The 21420-nt window shown below is 43.5% G+C and overlaps 1 non-coding gene across 1 annotated transcript; it reads left to right on the forward strand.

Annotated features, from left to right (window-relative positions):
- The first annotated feature begins 283 nt into the window (after positions 1-283).
- LOC112236963 lies at positions 284-6547 on the forward strand. Its single transcript, XR_006079756.1, has 2 exons — positions 284-2889; positions 3356-6547. It is a non-coding gene; the product is annotated as an uncharacterized LOC112236963 (transcript).
- The last annotated feature ends 14873 nt before the right edge of the window (positions 6548-21420 follow it).

Here is a 21420-nt window from a genome sequence, read left to right on the forward strand (position 1 = left end):
GAGAGATGTCTATGACTAGTGAGAGGGAGAGAGATGTCTATGACTAGTGAGAGGGAGAGAGATGTCTATGACTAGTGAGAGGGAGAGAGATGTCTATGACTAGTGAGAGGGAGAGAGATGTCTATGACTAGTGAGAGGGAAGAGGGGGAGAGAGATGTCTATGACTAGTAAAGGGAAGAGAGGGAGAGAGATGTCTATGACTAGTAAAGGGAAGAGAGGGAGAGAGATGTCTATGACTAGTAAAGGGAAGAGAGGGAGAGAGATGTCTATGACTAGTAAAGGGAAGAGAGGGAGAGAGATGTCTATGACTAGTAAAGGGAAGAGAGGGAGAGAGATGTCTATGACTAGTAAAGGGAAGAGAGGGAGAGAGATGTCTATGACTAGTAAAGGGAAGAGGGGGAGAGAGATGTCTATGACTAGTAAAGGGAAGAGGGGGATATGAAACTACAACCTGATGTATTCCTACATATACCCCGTATATAAGTCAAGTGTTTATATACGGTTATATGTCTACTGGAGGTGTTTGTATAGCTTTATTGATCTCAACCTGAATGCACAGCAATCCCAGGGTCCCTTTCTCACTCGTTTGTATTCCTTCCTCTGTTGCCCAGGGTTACCCAGCACACTCTTCCTCCTCTCACGCTCTTCCTCAATCACCCTCCCAAGAGTGTTTTTTTCCTCTTCTACTTACACTAGGAAAAGGAAAAGGAAAGAAGACATTGGAAAGCAATAATTTATGAGCAGGAATTATGTTATTTTTTAAAGCCATTCTTTATTGTTGTCCTACATGTTATTGTTCTTGAATATGGAAATACACAGGAAATAGTAATGATTTGATTGACTGAAATTTTCCCCAACTGATGTTTTTATTTTTTGGCCTTTTGATTGGCTCTTCCTGTTTTGTAGCCATTTCCATTGTACTTTGTGATAGGTTGTTTTTGATGTATATTGATCAGGGCATCTTGTTCAGGACAGAAAGGTCCCGTTTAGAACTGACAAGATTCCTCATTCAACATGACACAGAATCATGCCATGATGTTTGGCCTGAAATTCAAGTCATCCTAATCATGTTCCAAACACATGAGTTTGGTAATTAATACACTTTTTTTTTTTTTGCAGTAGATTCATCAAAGTTCATCCTTATCGAGAGAGTTTGACATTCAAAATATGATCTGAATCAAACATTTGTTTTCTGAAATCGATTGTGATGTTTAGTAAGTCACTATAACACTCTTCTACAGGGAATTAACCATTCTGATTGGGCAACAGAGGGCTGTGAATTTTAAGGTTCTGAAATACTTGTTTTGTTATTGTGTAGGTCTTTCATTTTAAGTCTGATAATGTATACATGTCTGTGAGTGTAATTCACAGACTTGCCGAAACATGTGAATTGTATGTAAACCCATCATGTGTCAATAGTCACACGATGAAAATGGCAGTTTGATGACTGTTGTCTTGTTATTGTTTTAAACCACTTTGGTTGTTCCCTGTCCAGGTTTTTACAATGACGTGAGCTGCAGTTTATATAGCGCACACAGATACACAAATATAGGAATGTATATGAAATGTTAAACAAGAGAAAGTGAAGTGTTTGGTTTTTCTATTAAATTGTTATATTGTCAAGAAGTTGTGGGTAGATATTTGTTTATTTTAGGGTTCCGGGGGCTGTAACACTGGAACTGTTCCTTTTGAGAAATGTGATGATTGTACAACGTCACTCCAATGTATAAAATGTGTAGGCCTAGTCATCAGACCTGGGTTATAACACTTTCAGGTATTTCAATTACTTTTCAATACATTTCAAAACAAGTATTCAGATAACCTTTTATTTGAAAAAACAAGTAGTTTAATATGGGATTGTGTTTGAAGTACTCAAATACGCTGACTCAAATACACTCCCAGGTATTTAAATAGTATTTGAAAACACTTTCAAATACAATTTGGTCAACTACTTGGTTTTTACAAATAAACGTTCAAATAAAAGTATTTGTTTTAGGTTGTGTATTTGGAAATACCAAAATACACAGAAAAAAAACATTTAAATAACATACTCAAATTCACATTTGAAATGAGGTCTGAGTCATATGCATAAAACCCATGACTTTGTCCTCAACAGTCTTTAGAATGTTCAGTATGTTCACATGGTCTCTACCTATATAGGAGAGGAACAGAGACAGTCCATAAATCCATCCATCCTCTGTCCATCTATAGAAACACAGATGGTTTCACCACGTAAGAGAGGAACAGAGAGAAGGATAGGAAACATACGTAGTGAAAGGTTGCTCTTTTTAGAATAAGCTTCTCTCTCATTCTCCCTCATCGTTTGGCTCATCATAGGCTAGTTGTTCCACAGACTCTGTCGTTAGATGTGTTTAGTACCAATGGACTAGATGGCTAAAAAACACCATCAGCGTCACCAACCATGGAGAGATACAGGGTGAACAGGCTTTTGTTCTAGCCCAGCACTAACAAACACTAATTTAACTCATTCAGGTCTGGAAGAGCATGTATTGACAAATCTTAGTTACACACAGGCACACATGCATCCTACATATGCTAAGCCCCACCCATATTCCTCACTGGACAGTATTTTTAGCTGAAACCTGATCCCTTCAGCAACAGAGAATAAAGGCAACCCTGCAAAACCCCTGCCTTTAACTAGCTCCGTGGACACACACACTAACCCGTTCTGACATGCAGACATGCACACTGTGACGCAGACACGCAGCAGGACGTTACGTACACATGGGGACACACCCGTCTACAGTCCAGTAAGGAAAATAAAAGAATGAGACGTGTGAGCTGAGGGCTGAAGTTCTTCTCCACCAATCTGGAACAGAGTTCCATTACAGAGACACACTGCAGCAGACATTACGGATCCATAACCAGGTAATGTACAACTTCATGTATACCCATATCTCTGTGTGTTAGAGAGGGATACGTGTGTAAACAGTAGTGAGACAGCTGTGTGAGTCAGACTCAAGCCCTTCCTGTGTGTGAATACCTTCCTCAGTGCAGACAGCCTGCCTGACTAATATGGCCAGATTAAATGTGCACGTGTAAACAATGGCCTGTTTTGGAACCCTGTTTGATTGTAGATGGGAGGAAGAGAGATCCTGTTCACATTATATATTTCACTTTGATTGAATAACCAATGGGTTGTAGAACAGTTGTAGAAGCTCTGAGTGTTAACGGGGTCAGAGAATGACAGGGAGCCGAGGATCAGATAGGGACGACCCCATTCAGTTCCAGTGCATATTTAAATCCAGAGGGGTATCTGTAATAGATTTTTAAAAATAAAAGGAGGGGGAGCCTACAAGCCACTTCACTCACTGAGCTATTTGTTTCTCTGCAGCTTCAAGAATTCTAAAGGATGAAGAACCTTAAACTTCTCATCCTCTCTCTCTCCATCTGCCTGTTGCTGGGCAACCTGGGGGTGAGTGGCTACAGTAATGTCGAACCCTGTCAACGGTCCCGATGCAATAACTGCCATGAAAAGTTCCTATACCGGCATGTGCGTCCAAATACCCCGCTAACGACGGACCGCAACGCGTGGGAGAAGTATCTACGTGAAAAAAATGACTGCTCAAGACCCACGCAGTCCTTCCTCCATCCCAAAGACCGGGAGAGGGTGGACGCGGTCTGCTCCAGCTCTGGGGGAAAGAGGTACCAGGGGAACCTGTGCATCAGCCAAAGCCCGTTCACATTTCTAACAGTGAGAAGTGAGACTGGGACCTGCGGTGTGTCCAGTGTGCGGGAAGAGACCAAGCATTTGATCCTGGCATGTGAGGTGCTGGAGAACAGGTGTGTGCCGGTCCACTTCGAGGGGAACCGCGAGGGGAGCAAGCCCGATAATAACGCTGCAGGATGTGGCAGCACAGAGAAAGGGAAGGGCTCAAGCTTCAAAGTATCAGGAATGTGGCTGGCATCTTCATTGATACTCATGTTTCTCTCACAACTCCTTTTCTGAACAGTTAATGGGGGGGCAGATAGTCAAACAATACATCAAAAGGAAGTTTGTTTTAAAGTGTCTGTCCTAAACTCTAAAAAGAAAATGTTCCTGGAGTATCCTTTAGGGGTTCTTCAAATGTAATGTGTGGGTGAACCGCTATGAGTTCTTCAAAGAACCCCTTTTAATGGATCCTCAGAGAACCTTTTGAAGAACCTTTGGGGTACATTTTTTGAACGACCCCTCTCCCCTAATATTAATAAAGGTAATAACAAAAACAACAATAACACAATATTTTATTGTTCTCAGTGTTTATTATGATTGTAGTGGCAAAAGCAGAATAATAAAATCTAAATATGAGGTAAACTCCCAGCAGAGCCCCAAGTCCAGTGGAAGTCCAATGGAAGTATATCCTCTGGCGTGTTGATGTTATTGTGTTGATGTTCTCCGTATCCATAGCCAGAATGAGGCATAGTTCTGTCTGTAATAAAGCCCTTTTGTGGGGAAAACTCATTCTGATTGGCTGGGCCTGGCTCCCCAGTAGGAGGGCCTATGCCCTCCCTGGCCCACCCATGGCTGCGCCCCTGCCCAGTCATGTGAAATCCATAGATTAGGGCCTAAATGATTTATTTAAATGACCTGATTTCCTTAATTAACTGTAACTCAGCAAAATCTTTGAAATAGTTGCATGTTGCGTTTATATTTTTGTTCCGTATACTTCCATATGTATTACCATTCATTGGTGAGTAGCCCAAACTGTTCTGAAGCTACAGACAGAAGTTGGCAGATCGGTGGTACCGACTTGCGGGGGTCGTAGAAAACTGAGAACACCATCATGTTGGTGAGAGTCTCATCTTTCCATAGATGGGTCATATTAGTTTGTTGGCCAAACCGTTCGGACGCTTACAGACTTTTTTGTGAGAAGAACGATTTCCGCCATGTCTCATGGTCTGACAAACAGTAGCTTGGTCACCTTCCACCACAGATGCCGAAGGACGCCGTTGGAAGGACGCCATGAGGTGAATTGAGACGCAGCCCATCCAAAAGGCTACATATCTCTAGCTTAAAGCTACAATATGTCACTTTTTGGGCAACCCAACCAAATTCACATCGAAATATGAGTTATAGATATTTCATGAAAGCAAGTATAAGAAGTGGTAGATCTGTTCTATGTGTGCTATTTTCACGTCTTTTACTTTCAGTTTTGTACACAAGCAATATTTTTGGTTATTGAAAAAATATTTCACAGCAGTTTAGATGGTACTATGATTCTCTACACAATGACTGCCTGTTTTGTCATAAAACACAGCAGTTTAGGTGGTACTATGATTCTCTACACAATGACTGCCTGTTTTGTCATAAAACACAGCAGTTTAGATGGTACTATGATTCTCTACACAATGACTGCCTGTTTTGTCATAAAACACAGCAGTTTAGATGGTACTATGATTCTCTACACAATGACTGCCTGTTTTGTCATAAAACACAGCAGTTTAGGTGGTACTATGATTCTCTACACAATGACTGCCTGTTTTGTCATAAAACACAGCAGTTTAGGTGGTACTATGATTCTCTACACAATGACTGCCTGTTTTGTCATAAAACACAGCAGTTTAGATGGTACTATGATTCTCTACACAATGACTGCCTGTTTTGTCATAAAACACAGCAGTTTAGGTGGTACTATGATTCTCTACACAATGACTGCCTGTTTTGTCATAAAACACAGCAGTTTAGGTGGTACTATGATTCTCTACACAATGACTGCTTGTTTTGTCATAAAACACAGCAGTTTAGGTGGTACTATGATTCTCTACACAATGACTGCCTGTTTTGTCATAAAACACAGCAGTTTAGGTGGTACTATGATTCTCTACACAATGACTGCCTGTTTTGTCATAAAACACAGCAGTTTAGGTGGTACTATGATTCTCTACACAATGACTGCCTGTTTTGTCATAACTTAAAATTAGGTGAACTATTAGAATTTGATCAACCAGGAAATGGCAGAGTGATTTCTTAATAGTACATCTTTAAACAGAGGGATTTTGATGGGGATTTTTTTATTATGCTAATTAGATTTAAGTGGGGGGCGCGGACATCTACTCTAGGGGGTGTAGACTGCCATGTATTCAGGTCTCGTCCTGGGCTATAACGTTTCCCTCACAACATTTAAAAGACTGCTATCTATTCAGGTCTGACCCTGGGCTATGATAGCCTGGGTACTTTGTACTCTGTGTCATATGCCAAAGATGTTTAGCGTAAAAAGAGTGGCAAGGAGGGGAATGATAGCTAAACAGACTGGTACCCGTACCAGACTAGGGCTATGATGTTTCACACACAACAGTTAATAGACAGCCATGTTTTGTTCTCTCACGACATCTATTCTGAACAGAAAGACTGGTCATTTGTTTTGTCATGTGTATGTTATGGACGGTGTTGCCTGTTCCTGTGTGTCAGTCAGGGATCTGTCTACGGCTGTGGGCCCCAGCCTAATGTGGGCGTCAGCATTTCATTACCTTGTACTTCATTTGAAAAAGTGTATTGTACCATGCTGAATATATGCACTATCAATAAAGGTTGATTTGGTAGAATGTTGAAGAGCAGCATCATCAGCCAGCACCATAGGCCTTAAAGCAGGGGTTAAACCACATGACCTCATCTGAGAGGTCACACACAAGCAACACATTCCGAGTTGGCAGGAAAGTGCTTTACTATGAGCATGTAAACATGTAATACAACCCACCAGCCTACAACAGCTTTTGTAGGCCTGAAGAAAAAAAAGGAGAAAGAAAAAATATTTTTAGGAACTCAGTCGGGGTCTCAACTTACTATTGAGAGTTACAATAGTAGAATACATAAGGTGCCATTTTGAAATCTGGTTGTACATCAGTAGTTTTTCTCTTATGTCAGTCACTGACATTCACTCAATTAGCAATGTCTGCTAACATTTTTTAGATTGGTAAGTTAGTCTAGTGTCCAGCTGTCCAGCTATCTAAACTTGTAGTAATCATGGACCTATTGATTATGTTAGTCAGTCTCACTTAGATATCATATTAAAAATTGCAAACATTTCTCTCCACCCTATTGCAAAATGTGTAGAATTGAAGGAGATTTGCTGTAAAATTGCAAATGTTTCTCTCCGCCCCATGGCAAAATTAGTAGCATGCATTAAATGTGTTATAAAACTGCCAAATCTTATCTCCACCCTATGGCAAAATGTGTAGAATTGCAGAAAATGTACTCTAAAACTTCATCACAAGGTTAGGAGCACGTAAGGATGCATTGTGAAAGTATCAGAGCAGTGCCGTGGTCAGGAAGAACTTAGTACTGAGATGGAATGTGGGCATTCTTCAGTGTTTCTATAGGGTGGACAGCATTCACTTTTAGCCTAGTTCTGCTCAATGGGCAATTGAACAGGAATAGAATGTGAAAGAGGAAGTTCATTTGTGGTTTAGACAATTCTGAACTATTGGGCTATTCAGGGCTCCACTGTGACCCCTTTCCTTGTTCTATAGGCCACTCAGGTCCAGCTTCTCTATCACACATGCACTGTGTGAGGGACGTCTAGAAATAGAGGGCCATATGTGAAGCTCACCTGGTGAAACTTGTTCTGCATGCACACACAAACACAGACACACGCATGTACACCAGTGGAGGCTGGTGGGAGGAGCTATAGGAGGACGGGATCAGTATAATGGCTGGAATGGAATAAATAGAACGGTATCAAACACATCTAATGTATGGAAACCACACGTTTGACTCTATTCCATTTATTCCATTCTAGCCTTTACAATGAGCCCGTCCTCCAATAGCTCCTCCCACCAGCCTCCACTGACGCGCACACTATGTAACTGAAGTCACATAGAGGGCCGGTTCCAGGGAACTCACATAGAGGGCCGGTTCCAGGGAACTCACATAGAGGGCCGGTTCCAGGGAACTCACATAGAGGGCCGGTTCCAGGGAACTCACATAGAGGGCCGGTTCCAGGGAACTCACATAGAGGGCCAGTTCCAGGGAACTCACATAGAGGGCCGGTTCCAGGGATAAGTGACATAAACTCACATACACGGCCGGTTCTAGACATAAGCGACATAAACTCACATACACGGCCGGTTCTAGACATAAGCGACATAAACTCACATACACGGCCGGTTCTAGGTATAAACGGCATAAACTCACATACACGGCCGGTTCTAGACATAAGCGGCATAAACTCACTTACACGGCCGGTTCTAGACATAAGCGGCATAAACTCACATACACGGCCGGTTCTAGGTATAAACGGCATAAACTCACATACACGGCCGGTTCTAGACATAAGCGGCATAAACTCACATACACGGCCGGTTCTAGACATAAGAGACATAAACTCACATACACGGCCGGTTCTAGACATAAGAGACAAACTCACATACACGGCCGGTTCTAGGCATAAGAGACAAACTCACATACACGGCCGGTTCTAGGCATAAGAGACAAACTCACATACACGGCCGGTTCTAGGCATAAGAGACAAACTCACATACACGGCCGGTTCTAGACATAAGAGACAAACTCACATACACGGCCGGTTCTAGGCATAAGAGACAAACTCACATACACGGCCGGTTCTAGGCATAAGAGACAAACTCACATACACGGCCAGTTCACTAAGGGCTTTTTCTGGAATTTTGTTATTAATTTTTTTACCTTTAATTATCTAGGCAAGTCAGTTAAGAACAAATTCTTATTTACAATGATGGCCTCCCAAAAGGCAAAAGGCCTCCTGAGGGAATGAGGGCTGGGATAAAAACAAAAATCTGCAAATAAAATTTAGGACAAAACACACATCACGACAAGAGAGACAACACAACACTACATAAAGAGAGACCTAAGACGACAAAATAGCAAGGCAGCAACACATGAAAACCCAGCATGGTAGCAACACAACATGACAACAACATGGTAGCAACACAACATGGCAGCAACACAACATGGTAGCAACAGAAAACATGGTACAAACATGAGTCCCTGAACTGAGTGAGGGTCTCAATTGAGAGTAAGAATAGTAGAATTAATCAGATGCAATTTCGACATTTGGTTGTGCATCAGCAGTTTTTCCTTATTATTTTTTCTCTGACGTCAGTCACTGACAGCAGGTTTCCATCCAATTGGTGACAGATTTTCATGTGAATATTCTAACATCAGCATAAAACAATCTGCACGTTTTCCCATCAGAGATGTGTTTCCATCAAATTGACTTGTTGCAGATAAAACCCTGTGCGTGATGATGCAGTGCACAGAAACATACATTTTCCATATAAATTCCCATGTACCGAATATACAGTACCAGTCAAAAGTTTGGACACACCTCATTTAAGGGTTTTTCTTTATTTTTACTATTTTCTACATTGTAGAATAATAGTGAATACATCAAAACTATGAAATAACACATATGGAATCATGTAGTAACCAAAAAAGTGTTAAACAAATCAAAATATATTTTAGATTTTAGATTCTTCAAAGTAACCACCCTTTGCCTTGATGACAGCTTTGCACACTCTTGGCATTCTCTCAACCAGCTTCATGAGGAATGCTTTTCCAACAGTCTTGAAGGAGTTCCCACATACGCTGAGCTACTTTTCCTTCACTCTGCTGTCCAACTCATCCCAAACCATCTCAATTGGGTTGAGGTCGGGTGATTGTGGAGGGCAGGTAATCTGATACAGCTCTTGGTCAAATAGCCCTTACACAGCCTGGAGGTGTGTTTTGGGTCATTGTCCTGTTGAAAAACAAAGCCCAAACCAGATGGGATGACGTATCGCTGCAGAATGCTGTGGTAGCCATGCTGGTTAAGTGGGCCTTGAATTCTAGATAAATCACAGGCATTGTTACCAGCAAAGCTCCCCCACACCATCACACCTCCTCCTCCATGCTTCACAATGGGGACTACACATGCAGAGATCATCCGTTCACCTACTCTGCATTTCACAAAGACACGGCGGTTGGAACCAAAAATCTGGAGGACGGTGGAGGGATGGAGGGAGAGGAGGAGGGTGGAGGGGTGTAAGGCAGAGGAGGAGGGAGGAGGGTGGAGGGGTGCAGCTAGAGGAGGAGGGGGGAGGGGTCAACATATCCTCTGCAGCAGAGGTAACTCTGGGTCTTCCTTTCCTGTGTGGGTCCTCATGAGAGCCAGTTTCATCATAGAGCTTGATGGTTTTTGCGACTGCACTTCAAGAAACTTTCAAAGTTCTTGAACTTTTCCTGATTGACTGGCCTTCATGTCTTAAAGTAATGATGGACTGTCGTTTCTCTTTCCTTAATTGAGCTGTTCATGCCATGAAATGGGATGGCAGGTAGCCTAGTTGTTAGAGAGTTGGGCCAGTAACCGAAAGGTTGCTGGAACGAATCCCTGAGCTGACAAGGTCAAAAATCTGTCGTTTTGCCCCTGAACAAGGCAGTTAACCCACTGTTCCCTGGTATGATGTCATTGTAAATAAGAACGTGTTCTTAACTGACTTGCCTAGTTAAATAAAGGTATTTTTTTAAATGGACTTGGTATTTTACCAAATAGGGCTATCTTCTGTATACCACCCCTCACAACAAAACTGATTGGCTCAAACACATTAAGAAGGAAAGAAATTACACAAATTAACTTTTAAGAAGGCACACATGTTAATTGAAATGCATTCCAGGTGACTACCTCATGAAGCTGGTTGAGAGAATGCCAAGAGTGTGCAAAGCTGTCATCAAGGAAAGGGTGGCTATTTGAAGAAACTCAAATATAAAATCTATTTTGATTTGTTTAACACTTTCTTGGTTACTACATGATTCCATATGTGTTATTTCATAGTGTTGATGTCTTCACCACTATTCTATAATGTAGAAAATAATTTTTAAAATTAAGAAAAATGCTGGAATGAGTAGGTGTGTCCAAACTTTTGACTGGTACTGTATTTTTTTTAAATGGGTTTCATTCGCATTTTCAATACTGATGGTTTTGTAACAAAAATGTTCCGTTATTTAGCGAATGTGCCGGTCAGGTCTTCGCACGAGCGATCTATTGAACAACTTGCAGATCCAGTGCGGGTATAGCCTACATGATGAGATCATTACAAAAGAGCAAGATTATTTTTATTTGTCAAATGGCAGCCAATCATGTCACCAGAATTAGACGTTTGATATTTATTGGAAAGGAGCATCAAGCTCATTGTGTGCACATCCCGGTGAAGTTCATCATCATTTATTTAATCTGTAGCCTAATTAACTACATTTCCCGAGTCGTAGTGGGCGGACCACACACCATCACCAGGTGACTCCGAGTTTACATCGATATGATGTGATATGATATTTGTGCATAAAGTCGTTTCAACCACCGTGTCTCGCATAATTTTGACAACTCAAAAAGATCCCACCTTGTCTAGTTTATATTGTTGTGTGGACATTTGGAAAGTTTACTGACAAATGTAATGTTTCCATTAGGCCTGTAGTGATTTATTTTATCGGACATGTACTTTACTCCTATAAAAAGTTTGGATGTAAACCTGGTTAGTCATTCAATTAGCAATGTCAACACATTTTGGGGGATTGGTAGTTATCCTAGTCATCTATCTAAATGTTGGCTGAATACCAACAGGCATGCAGGACACGTGCCCGGGGCTCTTACCTCCAGGTGCCCCCATGGATTTTGTTCTTCATTCGCACTCAAATATTATATTAACATAAGTCATTACAAAATGTGTAGAATTGCAGGAAATTAGCTTTAACACTGCAAAAATGTATCTCCACCCAATGACAAATGGGTAGCATTGCAGTAGCCCTCTGAGTAGCCCTCTGAGTAACCCTATGAGTAGCCCTCTGAGTAGCCCTCTGAGTAACCCTATGAGTAGCCCTATGAGTAGGCCTCTGAGTAGCCCTCTGAGTAGCCCTCTGAGTAACCCTATGAGTAGCTCTATGAGTAGCCCTATGAGTAGCTCTCTGCTGCAAGATCAAATAAAACATATAATTTATTCATCACTTACACAGTTTACAGCAGGTATAAAATGTGCAGCGAAATGCTTAGGTGCTCCAGTTGTGTGAGAATGGAGCAGGAAAAAACACACAAAAACAAGCTTTCATAACATTACCTCCAACCCAGTTTAGTGGGCGGGCCATCCTTCCAAAGGTGAGAAACATGGGCTTCTAAGGCTACCTCCAACCCAGTTTAGTGGGGTGGGCCATCCTTCCAAAGGTGAGAAACATGGGCTTCTAAGGCTACCTCCAACCCAGTTTAGTGGGGTGGGCCATCCTTCCAAAGGTGAGAAACATGGGCTTCTAAGGCTACCTCCAACCCAGTTTAGTGGGGTGGGCCATCCTTCCAAAGGTGAGAAACATGGGCTTCTAAGGCTACCTCCAACCCAGTTTAGTGGGGCGGGCCATCCTTCCAAAGGTGAGAAACATGGGCTTCTAAGGCTACCTCCAACCCAGCTTAGTGAGGCGGGCCATCCTTCCATAGGTGAGAAACATGGGCTTCTAAGGCTACCTCCAACCCAGCTTAGTGGGGTGGGCCATCCTTCCAGAGCTGAGAAACATGGGCTTCTAAGGCTACCTCCAACCCAGCTTAGTGGGGCGGACCATCCTTCCAGAGCTGGGAAACATGGACTTCTAAGGCTACCTCCAGCCATTGGGACACATGGGACAGTACACTACCATGCTGTCACCACTAGGTGGTGTGAGGGCTCCAGTTGTTATTCATGCACCGACACTCTTGAATCTTTCATGAAGCAAAGCACATAACTTTTCACACTTTCATTGCTCTCTATTCTACATCCCTCCTTTTCTCCCTCTCTCTTTGACCCCTCCATGCACCTCTATTCTTCTCTCTCTCTCTTTTACCCCTCCATCCACCTCTATTCTTCTCTCTCTCTCTTTTACCCCTCCATGCACCTCTATTCTTCTCGCTCTCTCTTTTACCCCTCCATGCACCTCTATTCTTCTCTCTCTCTCTTTTACAACCTCCATCCACCTCTATTCTTCTCTCTCTCTTTTACCCCTCCATGCATCTCTATTCTTCTCGCTCACTCTTTTACCCCTCCATGCACCTCTATTCTTCTCTCTCTCTCTTTTACCCCTCCATGCACCTCTATTCTTCTCTCTCTCTCTTTTACCCCTCCATGCACCTCTATTCTTCTCTCTCTCTATTTTACCCCTCCATGCACCTCTATTCTTCTCTCTCTCTCTTTTACCCCTCCAAGCACCTCTATTCTTTCTCTCTCTCTTTTACCCCTCCAAGCACCTCTATTCTTCTCTCTCTCTTTTACCTCTCCATGCACCTCTATTCTTCTCTCTCTCTCTTTTACCCCTCCATGCACCTCTATTCTTCTCTCTCTCTTTTACCCCTCCATGCACCTCTATTCTTCTCTCTCTCTCTTTTACCCCTCCATGCACCTCTATTCTTCTCTCTCTCTCTCTTTTACCTCTCCATGCACCTCCTCTATTCTTCTCTCTCTCTCTTTTACCCCTCCAAATCAAATCAAATCAAATCAAATCAAATTTTATTTGTCACATACACATGGTTAGCAGATGTTAATGCGAGTGTAGCGAAATGCTTGTGCTTCTAGTTCCGACAATGCAGTAATAACGAGCAAGTAATCTAACTAACAATTCCAAAAAAAACTACTGTCATACACAGTGTAAGGGGATAAAGAATATGTACATAAGGATATATGAATGAGTGATGGTACAGAGCAGCATAGGCAAGATACAGTAGATGATATCGAGTACAGTATATACATATGAGATAAGTATGTAAACCAAGTGGCATAGTTAAAGTGGCTAGTGATACATGTATTACATAAGGATGCAGTCGATGATATAGAGTACAGTATCAACGTATGCATATGAGATGAACAATGTAGGGTAAGTAACATTATATAAGGTAGCATTGTTTAAAGTGGCTAGTGATATATTTACATCATTTCCCATCGATTCCCATGATTAAAGTGGCTGGAGTAGAGTCAGTGTCATTGACAGTGTGTTGGCAGTAGCCACTCAATGTTAGTGGTGGCTGTTTAACAGTCTGATGGCCTTGAGATAGAAGCTGTTTTTCAGTCTCTCGGTCCCAGCTTTGATGCACCTGTACTGACCTCGCCTTCTGGATGGCAGCGGGGTGAACAGGCAGTGGCTCGGGTGGTTGATGTCCTTGATGATCTTTATGGCCTTCCTGTAGCATCGGGTGGTGTAGGTGTCCTGGAGGGCAGGTAGTTTGCCCCGGTGATGCGTTGTGCAGACCTCACTACCCTCTGGAGAGCCTTACGGTTGAGGGCGGTGCAGTTGCCATACCAGGCGGTGATACAGCCCGCCAGGATGCTCTCGATTGTGCATCTGTAGAAGTTTGTGAGTGCTTTTGGTGACAAGCCGAATTTCTTCAGCCTCCTGAGGTTGAAGAGGCGCTGCTGCGCCTTCCTCACGATGCTGTCTGTGTGAGTGGACCAATTCAGTTTGTCTGTGATGTGTATGCCGAGGAACTTAAAACTTGCTACCCTCTCCACTACTGTTCCATCGATGTGGATGGGGGGTGTTCCCTCTGCTGTTTCCTGAAGTCCACAATCATCTCCTTAGTTTTGTTGACGTTGAGTGTGAGGTTATTTTCTCCATGCACCTCTATTCTTCTCTCTCTCTCTCTTTTACCCCTCCATGCTCCTCTATTCTCTCTCTCTCTTTTACCCCTCCATGCACCTCTATTCTCTCTCTCTCTCTCTTTTACCCCTCCATGCACCTCTATTCTTCTCTCTCTCTTTTACCTCTCCATGCACCTCTATTCTTCTCTCTCTCTCTCTTACCCCTCCATGCACCTCTATTCTTCTCTCTCTCTCTCTTTTACCCCTCCATGCACCTCTATTCTTCTCGCTCTGTCTTTTACCCCTCCATGCACCTCTATTCTTCTCTCTCTCTCTTTACCTCCCCTCCATGCACCTCTATTCTTCTCTCTCTCTCTCTTACCCCTCCATGCACCTCTATTCTTCTCTCTCTCTCTTTTACCCCTCCATGCACCTCTATTCTTCTCGCTCTCTCTTTTACCCCTCCATGCACCTCTATTCTCTCTCTCTCTCTCTTTTACCCCTCCATGCACCTCTATTCTTCTCCTCCTGTCTTTTACCCCTCCATGCACCTCTATTCTTCTCTCTCTCTCTTTTACCCCTCCATGCACCTCTATTCTTCTCTCTCTCTCTTTTACCCCTCCATGCACCTCTATTCTTCTTTTCTCTCTCTCTTTTACCCCTCCATGCACCTCTATTCTTTCTCTCTCTCTCTTTTACCCCTCCATGCACCTCTATTCTTCTCTCTCTCTCTCCATTTTCTTCTCCCTCCATGCACCTCTATTCTTCTCTATTCTCTCTCTCTTTTACCCCTCCATGCACCTCTATTCTTCTTCTCTCTCTTTTAGCCCCTCCATGCCTCTATTCTTCTCTCTCTCTCTTTTACCCCTCCATGCACCTCTATTCTTCTCTATTCTTTTGCCCCTCTCTCTCTCTTTTACCCCTCCATGCACCTCTATTCTTCTTCTCTCTCTCTTTTACCCCTCCATGCACCTCTATTCTTCTCTCTCTCTCTTTTACCCCTCCATGCACCTCTATTCATTTCTCTCTCTCTTTTACCCCTCCATGCACCTCTATTCTTCTTCTCTCTCTTTTACCCCTCCATGCACCTCTATTCTTCTCTCTGTCTTTCTTCTCCATGCACCTCTATTCTTCTCTCTCTTTTGCCCCTCCATGCACCTCACCTCTATTCTTGCACCTCTCTCTCTCTTCTTACCCCTCCATGCCTCATTCTTCTCTATTCTTCTTTTGCCCCTCCATGCACCTCTATTCTTTACCTCTTTTACCCCTCCATGCACCTCTATTCTTCTCCATCTATTCTTCTCTCTCTTTTACCCCTCCATGCACCTCTATTCTTTCTCTCTCTCTTTTGCCCCTCCATGCACCTCTATTCTTCTCTCTCTCTTTTACCCCTCCATGCACCTCTATTCTTCTCTCTCTCTCTTTTACCCCTTCTATTCTTCTCTCTCTCTCTTTTACCCCTCCATGCACCTCTATTCTCTCTCTCTTTTACCCCTCCATGCACCTCTATTCTTCTCGCTCTCTTTTACCCCTCCATGCACCTCTATTCTTCTCTCTCTCTCTTTTACCCCTCCATGCACCTCTATTCTTCTCTCTCTCTTTCTCCATTTTACCCCTCCATGCACCTCTATTCTTCTCTCTCTCTCTTTTACCCCTCCATGCACCTCTATTCTTCTCTCTCTCTCTTTTACCCCTCCATGCACCTCTATTCTTCTCTCTCTCTCTTTACCCCTCCATGCACCTCTATTCTCTCTCTCTCTTTTACCCCTCCATGCACCTCTATTCTTCTCTTTTACCCCTCCATGCACCTCTATTCTTCTCTCTCTCTCTTTTTTACCCCTCCATGCACCTCCATGCATTCTTCTCTCTCTCTCTTTTACCCCTCCATGCACCTCTATTCTTCTCTCTCTCTCTTTTACCCCTCCATGCACCTCTATTCTTCTCTCTCTCTCTTTTACCCCTCCATGCACCTCTATTCTTCTCTCTCTCTCTATTCTTCTTCTCCCCTCCATGCACCTCTATTCTTCTCTCTCTCTCTTTTACCCCTCCATGCACCTCTATTCTTTCTCTCTCTCTCTTTTACCCCTCCATGCACCTCTATTCTTCTCTCTCTCTCTTTACCCCTCCATGCACCTCTATTCTTCTCTTTTCTCCTCTCTTTTACCCCTCCATGCACCTCTATTCTTCTCTCTCTCTCTTTACCCCTCTCTCTCTCTTTTACCCCTCCATGCACCTCTATTCTTCTCTCTCTCTCTCTTTTGCCCCTCCATGCACCTCTATTCTTCTCTCTCTCTCTCTTTTACCCCTCCATGCACCTCATTCTTCTCTCTCTCTCTCTTTACCCCTCCATGCACCTCTATTCTTCTCTCTCTTTTACCCCTCCCATGCACCTCTATTCTCTATTCTCTCTCTCTCTTTACCCCTCCATGCACCTCTTTTGCCCCTCCATCTCTCTCTCTCTCTTTTACCCCTCCATGCACCTCTATTCTTCTCTCTCTCTCTCTCTTTTACCCCTCCATGCACCTCTATTCTTCTTCTCTCTTTTCCCTCTCTATTCTTCTCTCTCTCTTTTACCCCTCCATGCACCTCTCTCTCTTTTTCCATTCTATTCTTCTCTCTCTCTCTTTACCCCTCCATGCACCTCTATTCTTTCTCTCTCTCTTTTACCCCTCCATGCACCTCTATTCTTCTCTCTCTCTCTTTTGCCCCTCCATGCACCTCTATTCTTCTCTCTCTCTCTTTTACCCCTCCATGCACCTCTATTCTTCTCTCTCTCTCTTTTACCCCTCCATGCACCTCTATTCTTCTCTCTCTCTCTTTTACCCCTCCATGCACCTCTATTCTTTCTCTCTCTCTCTTTACCCCTCCATGCACCTCTATTCTTCTCTCTCTCTCTTTTACCCCTCCATGCACCTCTATTCTTCTCTCTCTCTCTTTTCTCTCCATTTATTCCCCTCCATGCACCTCTATTCTTCTCTCTCTCTTTACCCCTCCATTATTCCCTCCATCTCTGTTATTCTTCTCTCTCTTTACCCCTCCATGCCTCTATTCTTCTCTCTCTTCTTTTACCCCTCCTCTCTCTCTTTTACCCCTCCATGCACCTCTATTCTTCTTCTCTCTCTTTTGCCCCTCCATGCACCTCTATTCTTCTCTCTCTCTCTTTTACCCCTCCATGCACCTCTATTCTTCTCTCTCTCTCTTTTACCCCTCCATGCACCTCTATTCTTCTCTCTCTTTTCTCTCTTTTACCCTTTTACCCCTCCATGCACCTCTATTCTTCTCTCTCTCTCTCTTTTACCCCTCCATGCACCTCTATTCTTCTCTCTCTCTCTCCATTTATTCCCCTCCATGCACCTCTATTCTTCTTCTCTCTCTTTTACCCCTCCATGCCTCTATTCTTTTCGCTCTCTCTCTTTTCTATGCTTACCCTCCTCTATTCTCTCTCTCTCTTTTACCCCTCCATGCACCTCTATTCTTCTCTCTCTCTCTTTTACCCCTCCATGCACCCTCTATTTCTTCTCTCTCTCTCTATTTTCTCCCCTCCTTTTGCCCCTCCATGCACCTCTATTCTTCTCTCTCTCTCTTTTACCCCTCCATGCACCTCTATTCTCTCTCTCTCTCTTTTACCCCTCCATGCACCTCTATTCTTCTCTCTCTCTCTTTTACCCCTCCATGCACCTCTATTCTTCTCTCTCTCTCTTTTACCCCTCCATGCACCTCTCTTCTCTCTCTCTCTTTTACCCCTCCATGCACCTCTATTCTTCTCTCTCTCTCTCTCTCTCTCTTTTACCCCTCCATGCACCTCTATTCTTCTTCTCTCTCTACCCCTCTCTCTTCTCTCCCTCCATTACCCCTCCACCTCTATTCTTCTCTCTCTCTCTTTTACCCCTCCATGCACCTCTATTCTTCTCTCTCTCTCTTTTACCCCTCCATGCACCTCTATTCTTCTCTCTCTCTCTTTTGCCCCTCCATGCTATTCTTCTCTATTCTCTTTTCCCCCTCTCTCTATTCTTCCCCTCTTTTACCCCTCCATGCCTCTATTCTTCTCTCTCTCTCTTTTACCCCTCCATGCACCTCTATTCCTCTATTCTTTTGCCCCTCCATGCCTCTATTCTTCTTTTCTCTTTTACCCCTCCATGCACCTCTATTCTTCTCTCTCTCTCTTTTGCCCCTCCATGCACCTCTATTCTTCTCTCTCTCTCCATGCACCTCTATTCTTTTCTCTCCTTTTACCCCCATGCCTCTATTCTTCTCTCTCCTCTATTCTTCTCTCTCTCTCTTTTTACCCCTCCATGCACCTCTATTCTTCTCTCTCTCTCTTTTACCCCTCCATGCACCTCTTTCTTCTCTCTCTCTCTTTTGCCCCTCCATGCACCTCTATTCTTCTCTCTCTCTCTTTTACCCCTCCATGCACCTCTATTCTTCTCTCTCTCTTTTACCCCTCCATGCACCTCTATTCTTCTCTCTCTCTCTTTTCCATGCACCTCTATTCTCCTCTCTCTCTCTTTTACCCCTCCATGCACCTCTACTTTTACCCCTCTATTCTCTCTCTCTCTCTTTTGCACCCCCTCCATGCACCTCTATTCTTTCTCTCTCTTTTCTCTTTTTCCCCTCCATACACCTCCATGCACCTCTATTCTCTCTCTCCTTTTACCCCTCCATTCTTCTTTTACCCCTCCATGCACCTCTATTCTTTTCTCCCCTCCATGCACCTCTATTCTTCTCTCTCTCTCTCTTTTACCCCTCCATGCACCTCTATTCTTTCTCTCTCTTTCTTTTATTCTTCTCCCCTCCATGCACCTCTATTCTTCTCTCTCTCTCTTTTACCCCTCCATGCACCTCTATTCTTCTCTCTCTCTCTTTTACCCCTCCATGCACCTCTATTCTTCTCTCTCTCTCTTTTACCCCTCCATGCACCTCTATTCTTCTCTCTCTCTCTCTTTTACCCCTCCATGCACCTCTATTCTTCTCTCTCTCTCTTTTACCCCTCCATGCACCTCTATTCTTTCTCTCTCTCTCTTTTACCCCTCCATTCTATTCTTCTCTCTCTCTTTTACCCCTCCATGCACCTCTATTCTTCTCTCTCTCTCTTTTACCCCTCCATGCACCTCTATTCTTCTCTCTCTCTCTTTTACCCCTCCATGCACCTCTATTCTTCCTCCATGCACCTCTATTCTTCTCTCTTTTACCCCTCCATGCACCTCTATTCTTCTCTCTCTCTCTTTTACCCCTCCATGCACCTCTATTCTTCTCTCTCTCTCTCTTTACCCCTCCATGCACCTTTTCTCTCTCCCTTTTCTCCATCTCTCTCTCACCCCTCCTATTCTTCTCTCTCTCTCTTTTACCCCTCCATGCACCTCTATTCTATTCTCTCTCTCTCTCTTTTACCCCTCCATGCACCTCTATTCTTTCTTCTCTCTCTTTTACCCCTCCATGCACCTCTATTCTCTTCTCTCTCTCTTTTACCCCTCCATGCACCTCTATTCTTCTCTCTCTCTCTTTTACCCCTCCATGCACCTCTATTCTTCTCTCTCTCTCTTTTACCCCTCCATGCACCTCTATTCTTCTCTCTCTCTCTTTTATTCTTCTCCCCTCCATGCACCTCTATTCTTCTCTCTCTCTCTTTTACCCCTCCATGCACCTCTATTCTTCTCTCTCTCTCTTTTACCCCTCCATGCACCTCTATTCTTCTCTCTCTCTTTTACCCCTCCATGCCTCTATTCTTCTCTCTCTTTTACCCCTCCATGCACCTCTATTCTTCTCTCTCTCTCTCTTTTACCCCTCCATGCACCTCTATTCTTCTCTCTCTCTTTTACCCCTCCATGCACCTCTATTCTTCTCTCTCTCTTTTACCCCTCCATTTATTCTTCTCTCTCACCCCTCCATGCACCTCTATTCTTCTCTCTCTCTCTTTTACCCCTCCATGCTATTCTTCTCTATTCTTCTCCATCTCTCTCTCTTTTACCCCTCCATGCACCTCTATTCTTCTCTCTCTCTTTTACCCCTCCATGCACTCTATTCTTTCTCTCTCTCTTTTACCCCTCCATGCACCTCTATTCTTCTCTCTCTCTATTCTCCATCTATTCTCTCTCTCTCTTTTACCCCTCCATGCACCTCTATTCTTCTCTCTCTCTCTTTTGCCCCTCCATGCACCTCTATTCTTCTCTCTCTCTCTTTTACCCCTCCATGCACTCTCTATTCTCCATCTCTCTTTTCTCTCTTTTCTCCCCTTTTGCCCCCATGCACCTCTATTCTTCTCTCTCTCTCTTTTACCCCTCCATGCACCTCTATTCTTCTTCTCTCTTTTACCCCTTCTTCTTCTCTCTCTCTTTTACCCCTCCATGCACCTCTATTCTTCTCTCTCTCTTTTACCCCTCCATGCACCTCTATTCTTCTCTCTCTCTCTTTTACCCCTCCATGCACCTCTATTCTTCTCTCTCTCTCTTTTACCCCTCCATGCCTCTATTCTTCTCTCTCTCTTTTACCCCTCCATGCACCTCTATTCTTTCTTCTCTCTCTCTCTTTTACCCCTCCATGCACCTCTATTCTTCTCTCTCTCTCTTTTACCCCTCCATGCACCTCTATTCTTCTCTCTCTCTCTTTTACCCCTCCTATTCTTCTCTCTCTCTCTTTTACCCTCCACCTCTATTCTTCTTCTCTCTCTCTCTTTTACCCCTCCATGCACCTCTATTCTTCTCTCTCTCTTTTCATTCTATTCTCTCTCTCTTTTACCCCTCCATGCACCTCTATTCTTCTCTCTCTCTCTTTTACCCCTCCATGCACCTCTATTCTTCTCTCTCTCTCTTTTACCCCTCCATGCACCTCTATTCTTCTCTCTCTCTCTTTTACCCCTCCATGCACCTCTATTCTTCTTCTCTCTCCTCTACCTCT

Source organism: Oncorhynchus tshawytscha, linkage group LG23 (genome assembly GCF_018296145.1).
Source record: "Oncorhynchus tshawytscha isolate Ot180627B linkage group LG23, Otsh_v2.0, whole genome shotgun sequence".
NCBI classification, from domain to species: Eukaryota; Metazoa; Chordata; class Actinopteri; order Salmoniformes; family Salmonidae; genus Oncorhynchus; species Oncorhynchus tshawytscha.